Raw genomic sequence first — 17,065 nt, forward strand, 5'->3', positions numbered from 1 at the left:
TGGTTTTTCCAGTGGTCATGTATGGATGTGAGAGTTGGACTGTGAAGTAAGCTGAGCGCCAAAGAATTGATGCTTTTGAACTGTGGTGTTGGAGAAGACTCTTGAGAGTCCCCTGGACTGCAAGAAGGTCCAACCAGTCCATCCTAAAGGAGATCAGTCCTGGGTGTTTATTGGAAGGACTGATGTTGAAGCTGAAACTCCAATACTTTGCCACTTCATGTGAAGAGTTGACTCATTGGAAAAGACCCTGATGCTGGGAGGGACTGGGGGCAGGAGGAGAAGGGGACGACAGAGGATGAGATGGCTGAATGGCATCACCTACTTGATGGACATGAGTTTGGGTAAACTTCGGGAGTTGTTGATGGACAGGGAGGCCTGGTGTGCTGCAATTCATGGTGTTGCAAAGAGTCGGACATGACTGAGCAACTGAACTGAAGTGAACTGAACTGTGCTGTCAGAAGACGAGCTAAAATTAGGGTCACGAATGTCCTTAACTGGGACTTCCCTTGTGGTCCAGTGGATAAGGCTCCGTGTTCCCAATGTGGGGGTCCAGGTTCGATCCCTTGTCAGGAAACTAGAATCTTTTTGCTGCAACAAGAGATCCTCATGCCTCAGCTAAAACCCTATGCAGCCAAATAAATGTTAGGGGGAAAAAAGAATGTCTTTAATTCATACAGTCTACAAATTATGATACCAGTGAGGCTCTGGGAGGACATGGAAGACCTGTCCTTGAGGAGATTTTAAACTAGTGGAATGAGATATGCCATAGGAGGATGCTTTGGGGTTTGAGTGACAAGAAACCTTGACTCTAAGTGGACCAAAGGAAATGTCTTGTCTCATATAACTCACAGCCCAGGTTAGGGAAATGCCTCTGTTATCTCAGTACAGTTCAGTCGCTCAGTCACGTCTGACTCTTTTCGACCCCATGGACTGTAGCCCACCAGGCTTCCCTGTCCATCACGAACTCCCAGAGCTTACTCAAATTGTCCATTGAGTTGGTGATGCCATCCAACCATCTCATGCTCTGTCGTCCCCTTCTCCTCCCACCCTCAATCTTTCCCAGCATCAGGGTCCTTTCAAATGAGTCGGTTCTTTGCATCAGCTGGCCAAACTATTGGAGTTTCAGCTTCAGCATCAGTCCTTCCAATGAATATTCAGGAATGATCTCCTTTAGGATGGACTGGTTGGATCTCCTTGCAGTCCAAGGGACTCTCAAGAGTCTTCTTCAACACCACAGTTCAAAAGCATTAATTCTTTGGTGCTCGGCTTTCTTTATAGTCCAACTCTCACATCCATACATGACTACTGGAAAAACCAAAGCTTTGACTAGATGGACCTTTGCTGGAAAAGTAATGTCTCTGCTTTTTAATATGCTGTCTAGGTTGGTCATAACTTTCCTTCCAAGGAGTAAGCGTCTTTTAATTTCATGGCTGCAGTCACCATCTGCAGTGATTTTGGAGCTGCTCCAAATAAAGCCTGTCACTGTTTCCACTGTTTCCCCATCTATTTGCCATGAAGTGATGGGACCAGTTGCCATGTACTTAGTTTTCTGAATGTTGAATTTTAAGCCAACGTTTTCACTTTCCTCCTTCACTTTCATCAAGAGGCTCTTTAGTTCTTTTTTGCTTTCTGCCATAAGGGTCGTGTCATCTGCATATCTGAGATTATTGATGTTTCTCCCAGCAGTCTTGATTCCAGCTTGTGCTTCATCCAGTCCAGCATTTCTCATGATGTACTCTGTATATAAAGAAAGCAGAGTGCCAAAGAATTGATGCTTTGAACTGTGGTCTTGGAGAAGACTCTTGAGAGTCCCTTGGATGAGATCCAACCAGTCCATCCTAAAGGAAATCAGTTCTGAGTACTCATTGGAAGGACTGATGCTGAAGCTGAAACTCCAATACTTTGGCCACCTGATGTGAATAACTGACTCATTTGAAAGGACCCTGATGCTGGGAAAGATTGAGGGCAGGAGGAGAAGGGGACAACAGAGGATGAAATGGTTGGATGGTGTCACCAACTCAATGGGCATGAGTCTGAGTAAATTCTGGGAGTTGGTAACGGACAGGGAGGCCTGTAGGCTGCAGTCCATGTGGTCGCAAAGAGTCGGACACGACTGAGTGACTGAACTGAACTGAACTCTGCATATAAATTAAATAAGCATGATGACAATATACAGCCTTCTTATCTATTGCTATTATTTATTACCTCAAACTTAGTGACTTAACACAACATATTTATTATCTCACAGTCTCTGTGACTTGGGATTCTTAGCATGATTTTGACGGTTGCCTCTGCATAAGGGTCTCTCATGAGGCTGCTGTCAAGGTGTCAGCCAGAGTTGGGGCTCAGCGGAAGGCTCAGCTTGGAAACGGTCTGCTTCCAAACTCATTTGACTGTTGGTAGGACCTAGTTCCTGGAGGGGCCTCGCTTCCTTGCCTGCTGTTGGCTGGAGGCCACCTTCATGTCCATTCCTGGACATGTGGAAATGTCTAATATGGCCACTTGCTTCATTAATGTATGCGCTCTTAGAAGGTAATGGAGAAAGTCTGCCAGAAAGATGAAAGTCTCAGCCTCGTACCACCTAATCATCATCATTGCCCTATTCTTTTAGAAACAAGTCACAAGTCCTGCCTACACTCAGCAGGAGAGGCTTAAACAAAGGCATGAAGACCAAGCAAGGACTGTTTGGAAGCATCTTGGATGCTGCCTAGTAAAAAGACTCAACTTTACCATCAGTCACTTAGGTTTGGTCCCTCTTTCTGCTCTGGCCTCCTCAGCGTTGACTTCAACCTCAGGCTGGTTCTCCTATGGTTCTAAGACAGCTTCCAGTGGCAACTGACATCATGCTCTATGAGGCCATCCTGCTAGAGAGGGGAAAAACCTGTTTCCAAAGCATGCGACTGAAGTCCTACGGTATGATTGACCCACCTAGGTCACACGTCTAGCCGAGTCATCAGGAGAATGTCACACACACATCAGGAGAATGGCTTAGGTTGATTAAGATCCACACTTGGTCCTGGGCTTGAAGATGACCTTCCTTCAGATCATGTTGGGGAACGGTTGAAACCCTAGCAAAATTAAGAGAAGGAAGAAGAGAACGGAGGTAGGGTAGATAGCCAACAATGTCTAGGGTAGATAGCCAACAATGTCAACTGCATCTGCATAGAGATGACCAGAAAAACAAGGTCATATGTGAGGAAATATTTACATGTGGCTTATTGTTATATTCATTATTTTGATTGTGGTGATGGCTTGATTGGTATTTACATATATTGACATCAAATATACACCTTTAACATGTACAATTCTTGTATGTCAATTTTACTTCAAAAAAGCTACTTCTGAAAGTATGTGTTTTCTTTAGACATTATGCTATGAAAAGTACAAAGAAATTAAGCGAATATTCTTCCAGTCTTCAAAAACTATTGTCTAATTATGTAGAGAAGTCCTCATGTCATCAATGAATGAGTACAATTCTAAATACATATTTATTCTTTTGCTTTGGTTGTATCCATTAGTGTAAATTAAATTGTGTTATTTACAATATTCCTGTCATTCATCAGTTGCAACCAGAGCATTGGTTACAAATTCAAGAGTTTAGTGAAAAGCAGTGAAAGCATTCTGTAAGAGTCAATAGGCTCTGTGGAATTCATAGTAGACTGTTGTCTATGTATTATTTAAGAAAACAAAGCCATGAGTTAGATGTATAATTCAAGTTGCTCTGACACTATGGTTCATAAAGATTCAGCATGCGGAATCATTTCTCAAGAAGATCGTTTTCTTTCTTTGCTGCCTCTCTGTCCGAGTGAAGGATGATCCGGGAGCCCTGAAGGAGGAGGCAGGCCTTGGAGAGCCTTGAAGGATGCAGCCTTCTCTCCAGCTGCAGGCAGCTGGCTCAGGAAAGGCTCTCGCTTGCCTGGTTTGCATGTCCTTCCTCTTGGCAGCATGGGGAGTGAGGGAATGGAAAGAGGCTTTGAAACAGTGACCTCTGAGAAACGAATCCACATTTTTGACCGGAGGCCAGACCACTGAGCATTAACAGCTCATCATCTTTTAAGCTGGCTCATCTCACTAGAAGGCAAGCCAGGAGGTAGAAGATCTTCTCTGGAAAGCAGAGCTCCTACTGTGTGCCAGGTGCTGTGACCCTACTGTGTGTCAAGGTGGAGAAAGGGCTCCAAGGGTGAGGACACAAAGGACATGATTTCTGCCCTCTCCTCCTGTTCCAAGTGATAGTCTTTAACTTTGTCTGATTCATCCATGGGTGTCCAGACTAGGGGCTCAGAACAGTTGAATAAAAAGACTAAACCTGTATGTGTATTAGTTATTCATTGATGTGTAACAAATTAGCCCCAGATTTAACAGCTTTAAACAGCAATAAACTTTTTTTTTTTTTTTAATCATACCCAGTTTCCTTGGGTCAGGAATTCAGAAGCAGCTTAACTGCTTGGATCTGACTTGGGATCTCTCATAAGGTTGTAGTCAAGGGGAAGTTAGGCAGCTGTTTTGTGCTATGAGGCAGAATCTATATCCTGAGGAAGAAAGGGCCACCACAGATAAAGAGATTGACTGCCTGGTGCCATGGAGTGCCCCAACAGGCCAGAGTGAGCACCCTTGAATTCTTCTACACGAGACAGAAATAAAATCCTATCCTGTTTAAGCCACTGGTCTTTGGTGGTTTTCTAGAGGAAGGTTCCAACAAGCAGAAATAAAGGAAGGGCATCCTAGGGGGAGGTGAAAGCAGTATGAAGAGAGGCCTGGAGGTAGGACCTTACTTAGCTGTCAAGATAGTAATGAGGGGAAACTGAGTTACTGCTGAAGAAAGCTAAAGCTGGAAACGCTCACCATAGCTCATCCTCCCCATTTGTTTTCGCCTTGAGGGCACGGAGTGATCTTTTTAAAAAAAAAATATTTTATTATTTACTTATTTGCACTGTGCTGGGTCTTTGTTGCTACGTAGGATTTTCTCTAGTTGCTGTGAGTGGTGGCTACTGTCTATCTGTGGTGAGGTGTGAACATTGTGGTGGCTTATCTTGTTGCAGAGCACAGTCTGTAGGAAGTGGGGGCTTCGGTAGTTCCGGCTCCCAGGCTGTACAGTACAGGCTCCATAGTTGTGGCACACAGACTTAGTTGCTCCGAGGCCTGTGGGATCTTCTCAGGCTAGGGATAGAACCAGTGACTCCTGCATTGGTGAAACTGAAAGTCACTCCGTCGAGTCCCAGTCTTTGCGACAGTCCATGGAGTTCTCCAGGCCAGAATACTGGAGTGGGTAGCCTTTCCTTTCTCCAGGGGATCTTCCCAACCCAGGGATTGAACACAGGCCCCCTGCATTGCAGGCAGATTCTTTACCAGCTGAGCCACCAGGGAAGCCCAAGAATACTGGAATGGGTAGCCTATCCCTTCTCCAGCGGATCTTCCCGACCCAGGATTTCAACCAGGGTCTCCTGCATTTCAGGCCGATTCTTTACCACCTGAGCTGTCAGGGAAGCCCCTCCTGCATTGGTAGGCTCTTTACCACTGAGCCACCAGGCAAATCCCAAAGATCATATCTTAAACCTCTGTACAGCGTGCTCGGCAAAAAAGATGTTCTATCACGATGTGGGAGAGAGGCCATGATTTATTTCTGTTTCACTTCTCCCTTTGGGGCTATTTACTTCCTCTGAAAATCAAGTGTGGTGTCCTCAAGGTATCTTCCTCATGAGAAAACCCAGGGTGTTTCCTTTAGAATCATGGGTTCACAACAAGTCGGGCAGAGTGAGAGGAAACCTGAGCCAGCACTGGTCTTCTTGGCCACAGTCCCAACCTGGGCCTCTGCTGCCATCCCAGGGGAGAGTCCCCAGAGGGGTGTGTACCCTGCAGGAGGCTCCTGGGACCTCAGATTAAGAACACTCCCCACTGTGGACTCCCTGCCTTCAGGAGATGCTGGGCGGTGGGGTGGGTGCTGAGATGATGTGTGCTCTGGCCTCTTCAAAACTGCACAGTGCAGTTCCCTTTCAGTGACACTCTTGCCCTCTGTGTGACCTTGGAGAAGTTTCTTAGCCTCTCTGGGCCCATGTTTCTTTTTCTGGAGGATATGTGGAAGCCTACCTCACAGCTGCTTGTGAAGATTGTATGGACGGTGCCTCCCTGTGTGTTGAGTAGCAGGCTTGTGATAAATGTCAGTTTCCCTTCATTGACTTATTTTTTGTTTTTGTTTTTTCCCTTGTGCTGTGCTGTGCTTAGTCACTTTAGTCCTGTCTGACTCTTTGTGACCTCATGGACCCTAGCCCGCCAGGCTCCTCTATCCATGGGGATTCTCCAGGCAAGAATACTGGAGTGGGTTGCCATGCCCTCCTCCAGAGGATCTTCCCAACCCTGGGAACAAACCCAGGACTCCCGCATTGCAGGCAAATATTTTACCCTCTCAGCCACCAGGGAAGCCCTTTTATTTTTTCCCTTATTGATTTTTTAAAATTTTATTTTTATTTTTGGCTGCACTGGGTCTTTGTTGTTGAGCTTGGGCTTTCTCTAGTTGCGGCAAGTGGGGGCTATTCTGTTGTTGCGGAGCTCAAGCTCTGGGTCATGCAGGCTCAGTAGCTGGTGGTATGTGGGTTTTGTTACCCTGCAGCATATGTGATCTTCCAAGACCAGGGACTGAACTGGTGTCCTCTGCATTGTAAGGCAGATTCTCAACCACTGGACCACCAGGGAACCCCTCCCCAACTTATTGATTTTTATAAGTGAAGAATGGATGCCCAGCTCCAAGGATTCTGCAGTGCCTCCCACCCCATGCTCTTCCCCTGACAGGGTTGCCAAGATGTGTGTTTAAGGAAGTTTGAGTTCAATTCAGCTGCTATTAATTAATGCTGCCTCCTTAGACAAGGTGATGCTGAGGACCAGAAAGGAAGGCGTGGGGTCCCTGACTTTCATGGGGTGCCATCCACAGATGCCTCGGCCACTGGCATTGCAGTGTGTGACCCTCACAGGGGTCTGGGCCTAGGGCAGGGCTGGCTACACGATTTGCAGGACTAAGCGCAAAATGAAAATGTGTGAACCCTTGGCTCAAAACCAATACAATATTGTAAAGTAATTAACCTCCAATTTAAATAAATTTATATTAAAGTGATACAGATTTCAAGACAATAGCAGCAGAGCATTAAACCCGAGCACAAGAACGTCTACGTGCAGGATCTTCTAAGCATGGGCTCTGTGAATGCACAGGCCATACACCTGTGAGCCTGGCCCTGGCCTGGGGTGACCAAGCACCTTAGATGGCCCCCGCCTGAGGGGTTTCCCAGGACAGGGGAAGGTGCCAGCTTGCTTGTAGCACCTCTACCCTGCTCAGGCCCTGGGAGCCTCACTGGCCCTGCGGGCCCCTCAGCCCCTACCCCAACCAGCTCTGTGGCCCTGAGGCCCACGTCAGCAGTGGTTTGTGGGTCAGGAGCCCCACAGGAGGTGCTCTGGCTCCTGGATCTAGGGTGCACCCTCTCTGTGTGCCTGGCCGTGCTACCCAGCCCTGGACTGTGCTGCCCAGACAGCTGGCTCTGACCACCATGCACTGCGCCTCCTCCCGGCCCCAAGGCAGCATGTGGTGAGTGGTAAAGAAAACAGTCTTCATGATCCTCGTTAAAGAGCAGACAGGCCTTATTCAAGGAGGACCATCACTGTGGGGTCTTGAACCTGTCCGATCTGAATAGAACAAAGGAAAGTGGGAGCAGGGTGGGAGTCAGTGGATGGGATACTGCTGCTGCTGCTGCTAAGTTGCATCAGTCGTGTCCGACTCTGTGTGACCCCATAGACGGCAGCCCACCACGCTCCTCTGTCCCTGGGATTCTCCAGGCAAGAACACTGGAGTGGGTTGCCATTTCCTTCTCCAATGCATGAAAGTGAAAAGTGAAAGGGAAGTCTCTCAGTCGTGTCCGACTCAGCGACGCCATGGACTGTAGCCTACGAGGCTCCTCCATCCATGGGATTTCCCAGGCAAGAGTACTGGAGTGGGGTGCCATTGCCTTCTCCGGAGGGGATACTACTAAGAGGAAATATCAAGAGTCAGAGGCATTCTGACTGAGCTGACCTAACAAGATTCCTACTGAAGGCAGGCAGTGAGGTTAAACATCACCTGGAGTCAGGAGGGGATGAAAACCTGGATCAGATATCAAGAGTTATCAGTATGGAGGATAGGGGATCTGGCTAAACTGACTTAGCAGGATTCTTGCTAAAATTTTTTTTTTTTCTTGCTAAAATTTGACAATGCATCTACGTGTTTTATTTGGCTTTGTTTGTTCATTTATTATTATTTTTATTTTTAATATTTGGCATATGAATGAAATCATATGGTATTTGCTTTTTTCTGTTTGACTCCTTTCACTTAACATAATACACTCAAGGTCCATTCATGTTGTCACAAATGGCAAGATTCCATCTTGCCATGTGTATATGTATATATCCATGTGTATATATATATATGGGCTTGCCTTGTGGCTCAGCTGGTAAAGAATCTCCCCGCAATGCGGGAAACCCAGGTTCGATCCCTGGGTTGGGAAGATCCCCTAGAGAAGGGAACGGCTATGCACTCCAGCATTCTAGCCTGGAGACTTAATCCATGGGGTCGAAAAGAGTCGGACATGACTGAGTGACTTTCACTTTCCTATATATATATATATATTTATCCCTCCTCTCTTAATGGGCAGTTGCTTCCATATCTTGGCTACTGTAAAAAAATGTTGTGATGAACCTATGGGTGTATTTATCTTTTAAACATTTATTTATTTATTATTTTTGGCTGCCTTGGGTCTTTGTTGCTGTGCATGGGCTTTCTCTAGTTTGGGCAAGCAGCGGCTACTCTCGTTGTGGGGCACGGACTTCTCATTGTGGTGGCTTCTCTTGTTGTGCAGCACTGGCTGTAGGCACTCAAACTTCTCTAGCTGGCAGCCCTCAGGCTCTAGAGCATGTAAGTTTCAGAAGCTGTGGTACAAAGGCTTTGTTGCCCAGCAGCAGGCGGAAGCTTCCCGGACCAGGGATTGAACCAACGTTCCGTGCATTGCCAGGCAGATTATTAACCGCTGGACCACCAGGGAAGTCCATAGACATCTTTTTGAATTAGTGTCTTTGTATTCTTTGAATAAATACCCAGACAAGGGATAGCTGGGTTGCAACATGGTAGTTCTAGTCTTAAATTTTGAGGAGCCTGCATGCTGTTTTCCATAGCGACTGCACCAATTTATATTCTTACCAATAGTGTGTGAGGGTTCTCTTTTCTCCACATCCTTGCCAATACCTGTTATTTCTTACCTTTTTGATAATAGCCACTCTAACAGGTGTGAGGTGATATCTTATTGTGGTTTTAATTGTATTTCTGATAGTGATGGAACATTTTTTCACATGCCTGCTGGCTGCCTGTATGTCTTCCTTGGAAACATGCCTATTTGGGTCTTCTGTCCTTTTAAAATACAGGTTTTTTGCTGTTGAGTTGCTAAATCCTTTATATATTTTGGATATTAATCCCTTATTGGATACAAGATTGGCAAATGTCTTCTCCCATTTGGAAGGTCGCCTTTTCATTTTATTGATGGTCTCCTTTGGTGTGCAAAACCTTCTTAGCTTGATGTAGTCCTCTTTGTTTGGGGCGCCCAGGTGGCATACTGGTAAAGAATCCACCTGCCAGGTCAGGAGATACAAGAGATATGGGTTTGTTCCCTGGGTTGAGAAGATCCCCTGGAATAGGAAATGGCAACCCACTCCAGGATTCTTGCCTGGAAAATTCCATGGACAGAGGAGCCTAGCAGGCTACAGTTCATGGGGCAGCAAAGAGTCGGACATGGCTGAGCGAACCCACACACACAGCCTTCTTTGGTGAGCATGCTGCTCACTTCCTTACAGGAGTTTATGGTTTCAGGTCTCACATTCCATTTTGAATTGATTTTTGTGTACAGTATGAGATAGTGTTGACTGAAAAAATAAACGCTACCTAAAGGTTGAGTTACGTTTTATTTGGGGAACGTACTGAGGACTATGGGGCTTTCCTGGTGGCTCAGACAGTAAAGATTTTGCCTGCAATGCAGGAGACCCCAGTTTGATTCCTGGGTCGGGGAAGATCCGCTGGAGAAGGGAATGGCAACCCCCTCCAGTATTCTTGCCTAGGGAATCCCATGGACAGAGGAGCCTGGTGGGCAGTAGTCACGGGGTTGCAAAGAGTCAGACACGACTGAGCGACTAAGCACTGCACAGCACAGCACTGAGGACTCTAGCCAGAAAAGCAGTCTTAGATTTGCTCTGAGGACTGTTCCAAAGTGGTAAAGGAGGAGTCAGAATGTGTAGAAATGTTTGCTGAAAAAATCCCCCAAAACCCATCTAGTTGAACATCAAATGATTACTGCTAATCACACACACACACACACACACACAAACTCAAGTTAATGATTTTAATGCTTTCCTACATATCAGAAGATGCAAGAATCTGGGCTCATTGAAATTACTCCTTTGATATGTATCTTAACTACCTGGGGCCAGGTAAAATTCCTGTTTTTCTCCATCCTGAATTCCCCTTCTGGCGCAGCACTGGGCTGGCTGGATTGGCGTGGGCGACACTCGTGGTTTACTGAAATGGCAGACAACATTGTTTTCATCTACAAAATATTTGAACATCTCTGTCATATTTTCTCCTGGTTATTCATTGACTCTTTTAAAATGATGAAATGTTTGCTGTGATTAGAGTGTGTTCCCTTCTGCATGGCTCACGTGTGGGTATGATATTTCCCAGCCTGATTCCTGACTGTCCTTATCCCTGAAGGCTCAGCTTGAGTCGACATCTCCCCGACTGGGAGGAGGGCTGGGTACCCCTTCTCTGTGCTCTTGCCTCCTGCGTTTACTCCCTCCCAGAACGTGGGGGCCCCTTGAAGTGACAGGCAGGAGGCCTCCCATCTCTTCAACCAGCAGTTGGCTTGCTGCTTGCTGCAAAGCAGGATTTCAATACATGCTTACTGACTAAATCAGGGAGCGACCAAAACCTTTGTGCTCTTTCTAGCTTTAAGGGCTGGTCTAAAAGATGTAGTACAGACACCCCAAAATTGGTGACCTTCAGTGGTTGTTGGAGACAACAACCGTGGGCAAGTATATGAGACTGTTCTAGAAAATTCCAAATGCATAATTGTCAAAAAGAATCAATAACTGAAGCAAGCTTACAGACACACACACAAAAAGATAATTAAAAACAAAACAGAGGACTTCCCTAGCGGTCCAGTGGTTAAGACTCTGTGCTTCCACTGCAAGGGGAGTGCGTTCGATCCTTTGTGGGGGAACTAAGATCCCACATGCCATGGGATATGGCCAAAAAATAATAATAATAAAGCCTGTTTCCAAGCTCTCTTTAAAAAAATTAAAAAACAAACAGAAGCAAGTGATTCATTCTGGCCTGGAGGCCTAGGTAGGCCTTGAAAGAAGAAGTGTGGGCCCTCCTCTGCAGGACAAGGGGTGGGAAAACCATTTCAAACAGAGGAAACAGTGGAGTCTCTGAGGCCAGGCAAAGTCATGCAGGAAAAAGAGGAAGATAACATCATTGTGGCGGGTCTGAGGTAATTGGGAGCCATGGTTTTTCCAGTAGTCATGTACGGATGTGAGAGTTGAACCATAAAGAAGGCTGAGCACTGAAGAATTGATTCTTTCGAATTGTGGATCTGGAGAAGATTCCTGAGAGTCTCTTGGACTGAAAGGAGATCAAATCAATCAATCCTAAAGGAAATCAACCCTGAATATTCATTGGAAGGACTGATGCTGAAGCTGAAACTCCAATACTTTGGCCACCTGATGCGAAGAACTGACTCATTGGAAAAGACCCTGATCCTGGGAAAGATTGAAGGCTAGAGGAGAAGGGGATGACAGAGGATGAGATGGTTGGATGGTATCACCAACTTGACGGACATGAGTTTGAGTAAGCTCCAGGAGTTGGTGATGGACAGGGAAGCCTGGTGGGCTGCAGTTCATGGGGTCACAAAGAGCTGGACATGACTGAGTGACTGAACTGAACTGATGACAAGAGCTGATTCATTGAAAAAGACCCTGATGCTGGAAAAGACTGAGGGCAGGAGGAGAAGAGGAGGACAGAAGACCAGATAGTTGGATGGCATCTTCGATACAATAGACATGAATTTGAGCAGACTCTGGGAGATTTTGAAAGACAGGGAAGTCTGGGGTGCTGCAGTCCATTGGGTCGCAAAGAGTTGGACATGACTTGGCGACTGAACAGCAACAAAATGCTTCTAAGTTCTAGAAGACGGATGAATCAGATTTCTGCATTAGAAGATCCCTCTAGCTGCCGAATAGAGGCTGTACTGGGAAGGGACTGAGGGTGGAGGCAGGGAGACCAGTTCAGAGCCTCTGCCCTGGATCACATAAATAGTGCCAGTGGGGCCCTGAAGGCTGGAGCAGAAAGGGAGTGAGAAGTTACAAAAATGACCACAAGGGAGAAAAAAAGAAGATAGCACTAGGGGCGGTGGGAGGAGCTGACATTTTGCTGATGAGTCCTGAGATACTGGGGAAGAGCAAAAGGTGATTGGGGGTGGGAGGAGAGTCTGGTGATTTTCCCCAACTTTTTATTATGAAAGAGTTTAAACATACAGAAAAAAAACACCCTGTACTGTGAACATTCATACACCCACCATCTATAATCTACCACTAACACTACCAAACTCACTGTATCACATCTGTCCATGACCCACCCAGGTATCTTAGTAAGTTGCAGACATCAGTATCCTTCACCCCTAAACATGTGAGCCAGGATATCATTACCTGGAGTTCAATATTTAAGATTTTCCCCCTATTGATAACCTCAACATCTCTAAAATTTATTAAATATTCTCTTTATCCACCTGTTGATGGACATTTGAGCTGTTTCAAGTTTGGGGCTATTATGAAAAAAATGATGCACATTTCTCTCTTTAAAAAACTGGATTACTTTTGGACTTCTTTGGTGGTCCAGTGGTGAAGGATCCACCTGCCAGTGCAGAGGACGTGGGTTTGATCCCTAGTCCAGGAAGATCCCACATGCTGCAGAGCAAGAAAGCCTGTGTACCACAACTACTGAGCCAGTGGTCTAGAGACCGAGAGCGGCAGGTACTGAAGCCCGGGTGCCTGGAGCCCGGGCTCCGTAACAAGAAAAGCCACCGCAATGAGAAGCCTGTGCACCGCAACGAACAGCAGCCCTGGCTTGCCTCAACTAGAGAAAGCCCACGTGCAACCATGAAGACCTAGCACAGCCAAAAGCAAATTTTTTAAAAATTTGGATTATTTCTAATCAGACTGACTATGAGGCACTTGGGAAGCTGAATAGTCCATCAGGAGGTGAAAAGTGCCTGTGAAGGGGTCTGGAGGGACAGAGAAACTTGTGGCTGGCAGTATCTATCTCGAGGGACAGCAGTGAAGCTGCTAAACATTGCTGTGTCTCAAAAGGTTGAGTTGGATCAGTGAAATCTTGGGTGCACATTACAATTACCTGGGATTTTTATCTGCAAATAAGGGCTTCTCTGGTGGCTCAGGTGATAAAGAATCTGCCTGCAATGCAGGAGACCTACATTTGATCCCTGGGTCGGGAAGATCCCCTGGAGAAGGGAATGGCAACCCACTCCAGTATTTTTGCCTGGAGAATCCTGTGTACAGAGGAGCCTGGCAGGCTGCAGTCCACGGGGTCACAAAGAGTTGGACATGACTGAGCAACTAAGCACAGCACAGGAACTTTTAAAACCCTAATGCCCAGGCCAGCTTGATTGGACAGTCCTGTATTTTAAAGCTCCCAAGATGACTCCAACGGTCAGCCAGGATTGAGAGCCACCAGGTAGAAGAAATGCTTCAGGGTGGAATGCAGGTAAACACTTTCATTTAAGGAACAGGTGGAGGAGATGCCAGGAGAAGAGAGGGAGATATAAAGAAGTGGAGAACCAGAGTGAGTTTGTTTATTAGAAAGGATGTAATCCTCAGTATTAAAACCTGCAGAGTGACTGAGAGGAACCAGAGCCTGGGGGTAGCATGGTCTGAAGACGCATGCAGGGCAGAGGGTGGGTTGGGAGACCTTAAAGGCAGTGGGTGTCGGAGAAGGCAATGGCACCCCACTCCAGTACTCTTGCCTGGAAAATCCCATGGATGGAGGAACCTGGTAGGCTAGAAAATCCCATGGATGGAGGAACCTGGTAGGCTGCAGTCCATGGGGTCGCTAGAGTCGGACACGACTGAGTGACTTCACTTTCACTTTTCACTTTCATGCATTGGAGAAGGAAATGGCAACCCACTCCAGTGTTCTTGCCTGGAGAATCCCAGGGACGGGGGACCCTGGTGGGCTGCCGTCTATGGGGAAACACAGAGTCGGACACAACTGAAGCGACTTAGCAGCAGCAGCAGCAAAGGCAGTGGGTGTAGGCTGAATCTCAGTAGAGAGCTCATTGGTGGGGATGGGCAGGGGTCAGGATCTCCTCCTCCCCTTGGCTCTGCCTGGGGGACACCAGCTAGCAAAGTGAAAAAGTACAAGCTGTTCAGTTGTGTCCGACTCTCTGTGACTCCATGGACTGCAGCCTGCCAGGCTCCTCTGTCCATGAAATTCTGCAGGCTAGAATGCTGGAGTGGTTTCCCTTCTCCAGGGGATTTTTATCACTCAGGGATCGAATCTGAGTCTCCCACATTCCAGGCAGATTCTTTACCGTCTGAGCCACCAGGGAATGGGCAACAAAAGCCCAGGAGAAGGCCTGCTCCTCGCACCAGCAGACCATCGGACTGCCTGTACCAGCACCACAGTGAACTTGGAAATGCCTGGAGCAAGTTTTAGAAACATCAAAAACAAGCTGATAGAGCCTGAGTTGTGAAATCAACTAGGAAACGAGCTCCAAGATTCCACCAACCACCCTCTCCTTTCTCTGGTCTGGGCAGTCCCAGGCCTGGTTGTTCAGGCTGGCTCTCATGGTGGGTGGACGAGAGACCCTGTACACAGAACACATGCTCTCTGAACCTCATTTCCTACATCTGTGAAATGGAGATATTTTCTGTTACTGTCCTGTGTTCCACTGGTTTTAGTAAATCACGCAGTGCCAGATGGACTGAGGGACAATGAGATACTGAGAATTAAGAACTTGAGGCTGCAGGATCCTCAGAGCTGATTGAATTGAAATTACCAAGTCAAAGGCCTTCATACCTTGTGGGTTGACTTTTACACAGAAAAGAGTCAAACCCATCTAAATGCTCATCTGAAGTATAACTTCTCATCTGAAGTAGAACCTGTGGGGAAGACTTTTAAAAAATATTAAAAAATTTTTAATTCATTGTGGACAGATATTTCCATGAGGACAACAAAAATTGCTAGAAAAATGCAATTAAAAAACACGTTCAGACATAAAATGACTCATATTGCCATAAATGTTTATACTCTCGGTTTCTAGACTCGTCTTGTGGCAGATGGACAAGTCTGAGAGGCTGCACAGATGCCCAGCTCACACTCTGAGCGGGACTGATCCGTTTGTTCTCAGTTGTGTCCGACTCTTTGTGACCCCGTGGACTGTAGCCCTCCAGGCTCCTCTGTCCATGGGATTTTCTAGGCAAGAACACTGGAGTGAGTTACCGCCTCCAGGGCATCTTTCCGACCCAAGGATCAAACCTGCATCTCCTGCGTTGGCGGGTGGATTCTTTACCGCTAGCGCCGCCTGGGAAGCCCCGGGATCGATCCATCTTCTCGCTATTCAGCGTGGACCGGCAGCTCTGGCAACACCTAGGAACTTGCTGGAAAATATAGCATCTTCGGCCCCATCTGATCCTGCTGAATCAGAATCTGCTTTTCAACAAGAAACCAAGTGACTCACATGCATGTTAAAGTTTATGGTGGCACTGAGGCAGCTGGGACTCAGGAGACATTTCAAATGAAGGAATTAACCAGAATCTCTCCCCTTCATTGCAACTTCTCATGACACGAGAGCCGATGGTGTAACATTCTTTTGTAGAAAATTTTAGCAAGTAAATCTGTGTGATTATATTGATCAATTATATGCTTTATTAATCCCAATTGGAAATAAACCTTTCAGTCAACCATGCCAGGATAAATACTGAATTATATTTCTATCCTCCTAGGAAATGGGAACACAAAATCACTGTCAAATGAAGAGATGATGAAAAATACACAGCCAGAAAATGTAGAAAAACTATTATTAAGGAGTGTTAGATGATTGGTAAAAATGCTATTGTATTTTTACGGGCTTTTTTACATTTGTGAGACTTTCTTTTAAAAACATGTAATCTCTTGTGATTTCTCTTCTCGTTCTAAAAAATATTAACATTCACGTTCAGTTTTGCATTCATAGATTTGGAGGCCCACTGCAGGCAGATTCTTTACCATCTGAGCCACCAGGGAAGCACATTGAAGACTCAGCTCCCAACTTGTTTGTTTCAAGCCTTATAGACCTACGTCTCTGCATATTTTACTGTATTTAATATGTATTCCCTGCTGTGGTCAGTGAGATTGAATTTCCTCTGTTAATTAGCCATTTATGCTGCTTCGAGAATTGCTTTTTCTTTATCATTTTTCTATTGAAACGTTTTTGCCATTTTCTTATTAGCTTGCAAGAGTTCTTTGCCTAAGGATACCAATCTCTTCTCTGTTATGTATAGCATAACCTTGTTCTTGATGAGCAGGACCAGATTCATAATTTTCAGGGCCCAGGGCAAAATGAAAACATGTGCTACAAGGACATATTGTACAATCAGGGGATTAAAACATCATTTTAAAGGTATAAATGGAGTATATTCTTTAAAAATTGTGAATTATATTGTACATCTATAACATATATTGAACAACTATAATTTAAAAAAAGAAAATGTGAGGTCCCCTTGAAATAATCATTTAAGATTTCAAGATAGTGACAGCCGAGCCTGGGGGCTTTCTGAGTGTGAGGCCCTGTATGGCTGACGCCATGGGTGCCCTGTCTATAAAGTTGACTTTGCTGATGAGACAAGAGAAGAAGGCTGGATCATTCTGGATTTACTTGTGCTTTGCTAAGGTAAGTTATGTGGACCTCCTGGGTGGCTCAGACGGTAAAGAATCTGCCTGCAGTGTAAGAGACCCAGG

Source organism: Oryx dammah, unplaced genomic scaffold (genome assembly GCF_014754425.2).
Source record: "Oryx dammah isolate SB20612 unplaced genomic scaffold, SCBI_Odam_1.1 HiC_scaffold_16, whole genome shotgun sequence".
NCBI classification, from domain to species: Eukaryota; Metazoa; Chordata; class Mammalia; order Artiodactyla; family Bovidae; genus Oryx; species Oryx dammah.